The sequence below is a fragment of the Solanum dulcamara genome, chromosome 3 (genome assembly GCF_947179165.1).
Source record: "Solanum dulcamara chromosome 3, daSolDulc1.2, whole genome shotgun sequence".
Lineage (NCBI taxonomy): Eukaryota > Viridiplantae > Streptophyta > Magnoliopsida > Solanales > Solanaceae > Solanum > Solanum dulcamara.
In genome coordinates, this window is record NC_077239.1 from 7973730 (window position 1) to 7982559 (window position 8830).

The window sequence follows — 8830 nt, forward strand, 5'->3', positions numbered from 1 at the left end:
AACATTCAAACGGTTAGAGCGTTCCCATTATTCATTAAGAGCAATCTCATCTTGAGTGCTGATTTCATTAATAGGTGGATCGTCTTTTCTGATAGCATAATCAATATCCATATACCCTAAGTGAAGGAGAATTCTCTCCTTCCAAATCTTATAGTTCTCACCATTCAGTTCGGGAATAACACAAATATCAGAGAAATTTATAGGTTGCATAACTACAAAAATATACATACATACTTAACATAAATTTAAGGCAAATAATATAAAATTGAATCTACTGACATTAAAATTGCATGTGGGCTAAATTTTTAATTCAATTAGATTCACATTTGATGATAAAAATATCAATTCACTAGCATGATATTTTACCTTTATGATAAAACTATTAAACTTTGATTCATAATTCCTATGGATACTTATGAAAAGTATTTAATATATTATCTTAATTAATTATGCAATCCAATAATAAATAAATCAAGTTATCATATCATGCTAATTAATCACAATTTAATGTCTAAAAAATTTCTTTATGTGATCCTTAACTTTAAAATTTTATTCAATTAAAGATGTTGTGGCTAAACTTTAATCAAATAAAATTATAGATCATTTAGACAATTTTCCTTATTTAATGTCTATAGTTTCTTTAAGTGATCCAAAAACTAATATATAATATTATTTAATTAAAATTTTTGTGGCTAAATCTCAATCAAATAAAATTATATGAATCACTAGACATTAAATCAAAATCGTGTACAAGATTTATTTCTGAATATTATGCAAGAAACTTAGATTTCATATGTTTAAAGTATATATATACATATATATGTAAAGAGACTCAAAGATTACATATAGTAAATATAATAATTTAAACATATAATATTCAAAATTAGAGAACTAACAGTCACATAGCTCTAAATATAATAATACAAAATTAGAGACAACTCTAAAGACTTCTGTAACAATGATTTTTGAAATTCTTTTGCAAAATTCGAGAAACCAACAAGGCAGAAGTAATCAGATTGCTCTGATACCAAATGTTAGAATACATAGAGCAATAGCGTAGCGGAAATAGTAGATCAACATACCTCCAGCCATTGTTACGAATAGTAGAAGCTGTCGGCGTTGGTTTTCCAATCCGGTAAGTCTTCTAAGAACTCAAACCTCACTCAAGATGGTGTTGAGTTTTGAAGGAGAATTTGTGCTTATGGACCTTTAAACAGACATGTCCTATTTTTAGTTGTTCTACCATCAAGAACGATAGTGAAAAATATAGTTATCATTAGTGGAAAGTTAGTGGGAGTGGAGTAGTTGAAGAGTAGTGGAGATAGTGGAAGAGTAGTAGAGTAGTTGTATAGTTCCATGGAAGTTATGGACCACATCCATGGAAGTTAGGGCCACATCCATGAAAGTTATGGCGAATTTTCAACAGGAGAACGATACAATCTATCTAAACATTATATTCATTAAAATAATACAATACGATACAATACAACAAAATGTAATACATTATAAAATAATATATAAAGTCGTGCCAATCTGTTGGAATTTGGTGAACACTTGAACCAACACAAAACTATGTCAATTCCATAATGTTTGTGAGATATTCAATCAGATAACTGGGTTAAATATAACATGCAATCCAATCAATATTTCATGACTTATATGTCAATGTTTCGAATTATTATTTTTCCTTTAATAGATTTAAAATCATTAAAGAGAAAGGTATTATTAGTAAAATGTGAAATCACGACAATTCGATGGAATTTATGAGTTATTCTATTAATTTGTCATGACTTCCATGCTACCATTTTGAAATGTATTTTTTCTTTTTATAGCTTCGAGATCATAAAAGGGATTTCATGGGTAAAAACTTGTAATTATGATACTTACATAAAGTTTGTGAGTTATCACCCTATTGATTTGTCATAACTTACACAGCATAAGAATATTTAAATCAGATTTTTCATAAATTTGAAAGGATCATCTTTGAACAAATATTTAATACTCATGTTACTTTTGCAAGACATTATAACATGTATAATTAGAACAAACAAATACACGCTCGAGTTAAAATAATGTTCATTTGATTAATTTTCATTTGCCTTTTTAAAAAAGGTCATCATCCTAGAAATGTCCTAAATTTTTACTTTAAAAAATTGAAATTGCAAGATAGTAATTGCATTTTAGTTATATACATAGTAGTGTATTATCAACAATTTATGTACAATTTGAAAAAGAAAGGTATAGTGAAAGTGAAGAAGGTGAACAAAGAATTATGTGTAATAAACATATTTGTATTATAATATATGTTTATTATATAGGTTCCTTTGGAGAAAAGTTAGGAATCATAACTTTGGGGGGAAATCACTTTTCCCCTATAAGAAAAGAGGCTTCTCTTGTAAAGAATCCCTCGAGAGAAATAAGAAGTCTTATCTCTCTTTTCAGTACTCCCTACTTTATTTTTCTTATTGTTTTATAATTTAATAACATGTTATTAGTATAAGTTTCTACTTTAAAAACTCAATTTGAAAAGATCTGAGGTAAGGATGAATCTTGTTAATCGTTAAATTGCTTAATATTAAAAATCTATAGAGAACTAGTTTGAGGTATTGGGTAAGCAATACTAATAATAAAAGTAAAAAGGAAAATCTACTACATAATCATTTATTATACTTCAAAAGATTTTTCCTTACAAGATTATGTTTTACAAGTTATACAGAGAGCCACTTATCTTATTTGATAATTTGTTTGTACTTTTTCATTATCTAGTATTAGCTCTCGTCTCATGATTCCTTGTATGATAAGAAATATCTATGACATCTTTAAGTTTTGGGGTTCAATAATCTCAAATTATGATAGTGTATCGAGTTATTTTAAAAGATTTATTTTGATTAAAAGTATTTGTAATATTGATGTGGAAGTGATAATATTGTTTATATCTTATCGTGGCTAAATTATTTATGCCTATAATCATCAAAAGTGACATAATTTTTTAGTACTTTAAAACTTCTTAATTGCTTTGAAATCGGATATACTCTGAGATATATGTTAGAGAAAATTTCTTTAGATTTCATGTATATCTTGATTTACTCTTGAAGTGGAAAATTTGAAGTCTACTTCTAAAATAGTAAACTTGAATTTGTTGCCATGTATATATCAGACGAAACCTATTTATTTTGGGTGCTTGATGTTGAAATTCATCTGAATACGATGAACATGAAATAAGGTACTAAGCTATCATAGTTTGATATGGTCAGATGATTGTGTTTCATTCATAAAGAATGAGAGCTTTTAATAAATGCTACAAATACAAAACTATTCTTTGAAGTGAATGTGGTAACAATATATAATATGTCTGAAAGAAGATAAATGGTTGAATAATGCACGTGAACGTGGAATGAGATACAAAGCTATCATAATTTGATATGCTCAGATGATTGTGTTTCATTCATGAAGAATGAGAACTTTTGATAAATGCTACAAATACAAAACTATTTTTTGAAGTGAATGTGGTAGCAATGTATAATATGTCTGAAAGAAAATAAGTGGTTGAATAATGCACATGAACGTGGAATGAGGTACAAAGCTATCATAATTTGATATGCTCAGATGACTGTGTTTCATTCATCAAGAATGAGAACTTTTGCTAAATGCTAAAAATACAAATGAATGTAATAACAGTCAATAAAGCTTATCAATACAGATGTACATTTTGTCGTGATGGTATCACAACTCACCTCTAGGAGAGGTAGAGTAATTCAGAGAAAAAATAAATCTGAAATTTACTCACGAAGAGAAATTTACTAAAGTAAAAGACACATGTTATGGTAAATTTGGAGTTTACTAATACAAATAATTTTATTAGTTGGCATGAACGATTTAGCCATTCGGATATTAAATATCATTATATATTGAAGAATTAGAAAATTCTTCGAGAATTCTTTATATTGCTTCTTCTCCTGATAAGTTGATTGGATCAACTAATGTTAGGACTGAAGCCCTTGAACTCTGGATTATATAAAAAGTGAATTTGCGCCCGTTCACCTTTTATGTGATATGTTAGAGAGATGCATCTATAAGATGATCACATTTGTGTTTATTGTCAACCTGCATTTTGACATCAATAAAATTATTTGTGCAAAATAATTGAGCTGAGAGCACGACTTCCAGATTATGTAATTAAAATAATTTATCTTGATAATATTGTGATTAATATCCAATTTGATGTGGCATTGAGTGTTTTAAATAAATTGCTGAACCATTGGTTATGAGAAAAGAATTTGATGTGTTGGTTTGAAATATGATATATTGTATACAAAAGTAATTGCATGTATCATATCAATAAATTATGATTAGTTAATTTCTCTCTCAATTGATTCAGAATTACGAATCAAATATTTTTCATCTAATAGCTTTTGATGTTGGTATATAATTGATGGATACTCTAAAGTAAATTGAGATATATATGTTAGTTTTCCTAATATAAGGGGGAGATAATAATCAGTTAAGAAATCTAGTATGAATTATCATTAATACTATCCTTATTTAAAAGATAACTCAAGTCAAACGCTAAAAACATTTGCTCACTCAAAATTAATTTCATATTTAAATGCAAAAACTCCTATTTAATATTTCTAAAAAACAGAGTCTACAACATAAATGAAGCATGGTAGACCAATCAATTTTAAATAAAATCATCCTTGAAAAAAAGGAAAGGAGAAAATGATCATAATAAGAATGCAATGTGCTCTTGAAGAGCCTACCACATAATTCTTCCTGAAACCTCATGAAAGATTTAGGTACCCAAAAATAATAAAGTGATGAGATCTCAATGAAGTTGTTACTTTGTGAATCGATACAAAATGATATCTTTGTTGATAATGTCTTTAAAACAATATAGCGCAATATTATAAAAAAATTACGATGATATGAATTCTACTGTTTATTAAAGCATGTTGGCATAGAAATTATTATCAAATGAATGATGCATTTTGGTATGTGCGAAACTTATTTGACTTGCAGTCTAGACATTACAAAATGTCATAAATTCGATATTGAATGTCGTCATTTGACAAAATTAATATAAAATTTTTTTCTAAAAAATTCAAAATGTCTGAAGCATATAAAAGTTCTTGAAAAATCTTGTTTATAATCCTCACACTATAAGAAAAAGGCTTATTAGGGACCAATATTGAATGACAAGCAAAACTCATCTTTGTAAATTACTATTCACGTCTGAGAAAGCCCTAGACCCTCATTGCTCACTAAACTCTGGAATTCATCATCAAGAGAGTTACTCGTCCTTCAGATTCTTCTCCCAGCATTGGAGTTATTCTGCACCAGGTAATGTTTTACTGCTTTCTATTTGCTTCAGCGAATCTGTCTCAAGAGAAATTCGTGAATGCAGCTGCATTAGACAAGGCACTCAACTCTCCTCACTCTACTTATTTTCAAGATTAAAATTTTCTGTGGTTTGTTTTCGATTAGTACTGTTTTGCTTCTTGCTTTTATTTTACTTTTTTGTCATGACTTCTCTTGTGATAGTTTGGTTGATTTTCATTCTCCATTAGTTTAGTTCTATTTATTTTGATTTGGGAAGAAATGAGTTGAAGTACAGATGAAGTGTTTGGTGAAAGTCTTTGGAAAGTTTTACCTTGATTGATGAGAGAAACCAAATGCGTTTATGGATAAAAATCTAATCTTATCATCTGCTTCTCTCTTTGGTCTTGAAACCAATTATACCCTATGATTGTTGAAGCATTTTCTATTTGCAAACCTCAGATCCTTGACAAAACTATCTTCGTTGCTTTATAATTTTTTTATTCAAAATTTCTGATGTAAATAATAGCACTACTTGTTATATGAAACAGGATATCAATAATAAGCAGGGTTAGGTGAATGTATAAATAATTCCTCATTTATATCTCTTGTTGAAGTCCTTTTCTCTAAAACAAGCAAGTACAAAGTACTAACATAGTAAAAAGCTATTGCTCTCTACTTCTCTTAAATTTTCTATTTTCTTTGTTAGTAATTTTCTCAATTTAGGAGAAGTTAAATCTTGTATAAGTCGGCAAAAAAAAAGCTGCCATAATTAGACTTATAGAATTTTCGTTCAATAGGCTCACGATAGAATGCTAACCACTGTGAATATATTAACTTAAGATCATCAATGAAAATAATGTGATTACGTTGCAGGGGAAACTCTGAAACCAAGTATTGAAATGTAGTTCCTCTTCTAATTCAATTGATTTTCTTGATTAGCATGAAAATTAATTTGTGGATGCAGCTTCCATAGACAAGACACCATTCGTTTCTTGTGTTTTCCTTTACCCTTTCTCTGATGTTTTTTGTTGGTTCTATGTAGTAGTGTTGCTCTTTACCATATATTGTGGAGTCATTTCTGGAGAATGGTATAAGCAAAAGTGAGGCTGCATAAGGTAAGCCAATTTTTCACTCACTATCTTCTATATATTTTGTGGGTAGTTATATATGTGAATATCATATGAATTTTACTTATCGAATGAATATGAATATTATTTTTCTAATGTTATTACGTTATGTGTGAAACATGTTAGCTCTATGGAAGAATATGTTATTGCTAAAACATGGAAGAATTGAAATCTTGTTTATAAGTCAATTTCTTCAAATCTAATTTCAGTTTGTGTTATTCTTGTATTTGAAATCTTTCATACTTGTGTTCAGTCAAATGTTCGTATTTTCTTTAAGTTCAAAATTTCACTGAAGCTGAACACAATATTTTTTCATGGTTGTTTGAGTATGGTGTTAGTTATAATCAGTCATCTGCATTTAGCATTCAATTGAAATTCAACGGATATCCTTCTTAGGTGGTTAGGGTGCAATCGATAGAATATTGCATTGTCATTTGGACCAATAAGAAATTACAAAGGTCCCTTTATTATTCTTTGTTCAGTGTATCTTGCCTAGCTCATATGTCCAACTTTCTAAATTTAGATAACCCTAGAAATATAGATAATCAATTGATGCTACATTTTTATTTATAGAAATCTAACATTTGAATTTTGTTTTATTTGTATTTTTGATTGATCATGTTTAGACTTTTGAAATCTTGTGTATTTGATCTGAAGTTCCATTTTCATATAGTTGACAAAGTATTGCTTTGGACATAGATTTAAATAATATGAATTTCATACTATATATGTATATATGCTCAAGCCATGTTAAGTTTCAGTTTCATGTTACTTGTGTTTAATGACTAGTTTAGCAACCCTTAAATTTGAATTTTAGTTTCTGACAAGCTTAAATAGGATCCCACATTTACTCTTCACATATATGTTTGTATCTTTGAAGCCTTCTTACATTGTTGTTCAAATTTTTGAAGTGTATGTAATTACACTTGATAGAATTTGACAGGTGAGTAGTTAGATTACTAAACTTAAATTAACTGAAATTATCTAACCAATTGTAGTAAATCTTTATCATCTTTACAAAAGTTTATTTCATACCTTCTACAAGTTTTGAAGACTCGAATTAACAAGTCAAGAAGCTAGTTATGAAGACCACATGACGAGTTGGTTATCATTTCGTGATGGATGCATACGAAATATTCGCTACAGATAGTTCTATCCTTTTGTGTGAAAGGGTTTGTATATTATTGATGTATAATGCTACCATTGGGATGTGAATTCATATTTTTAGTTATGTATATATACCAAAGCAGATTGCAATTGTTAATTATAATTTTGTCTATGTAATTTCATTTTCATATTATGAGTTGCTTAATATTCACTCTTTATAAAAACAAGACCAGAAAAGATATAGGGACCATATGATGCAGTTAACCTTTTTAGAGACCAGATTTCTTGTTGCTAAAAATCTTTAGGCCCCAACACTGAAGGGTATTTAGGGACCAGAAATGTGGTTGCTAAAAGTGTTTTAGAGACTAGAATTACGGTGGCTGCTATTACGTTTTAGGGACCAGTAAATAAATCTCGTCACTAATGACTTTTAGCGAAGAAGCCTGTAAGGACGGGAAAATCTGGTCGCTATTGATATTTTGGGACCACAATCATATTTTTAGAGACCAGATTTAATAGCTATTTTTCTTGTAGTGTTATATATATTAAATTAATAAAGAATTTTTCGTATTGTTATGCAAATGATGTCTTGAATTGAAACTTTTGAAGAATTTTATAAAACAATAGATTATCTACTTAAATTAATTGAAATGAATAACTTGTTGAATTCTTTAGTCTTGAAGTACCATATCTTTATTTGATTGATTCATTTATATATCTTGCTATAACTATGAGCATGATATAGTTTTACTTTTATATGAAGAGATTAAAATATGATCAATTGTAAGTTTTGATCTGAATATAGTTATCCTACAAATATTGTCAAATTTTTGAATATACGACATAGAAGTTTGATATATACATACTATTTATTTTCATTAAGGGTTACTATCCTACTATATTATTTGCATGATAGTCAAATCATGAAATAAGTTGAAAATGTGTTTGACATATGTCAATTATATATCACATTTGAGAAAAATATAGTTTGAAATGTGATAAAGTATCCACAATTTTATATGAAAATAATGCATCATGCATAGTACAACTAAAAGGATGATTCATAAAAAGAGATACAAGGAAGCGCATTTTGTCAAAACTTATCTAAACATATGAGCTCCAAAAGAATGATGATATCAACATGCAACAGATTTATTCGAGTGCACAATTGTAACTTTCTAGAAGATGGTGCACAAGATTGGAATAAAAAGATTCAAGTATTTGAATTGATGTTCTCATTAGGGAGGAGTTAATACGTGTTATACTTTTTTTTTCTT

The 8830-nt window shown here is 28.4% G+C and overlaps 1 long non-coding RNA gene across 1 annotated transcript; it reads left to right on the forward strand.

Annotated features, from left to right (window-relative positions):
- The first annotated feature begins 5186 nt into the window (after positions 1–5186).
- On the forward strand, positions 5187–7706 carry LOC129881523 (uncharacterized). The gene is made up of 3 exons (XR_008765603.1): positions 5187–5340; positions 6362–6434; positions 7492–7706. It is a non-coding gene; the product is annotated as an uncharacterized LOC129881523 (long non-coding RNA).
- The last annotated feature ends 1124 nt before the right edge of the window (positions 7707–8830 follow it).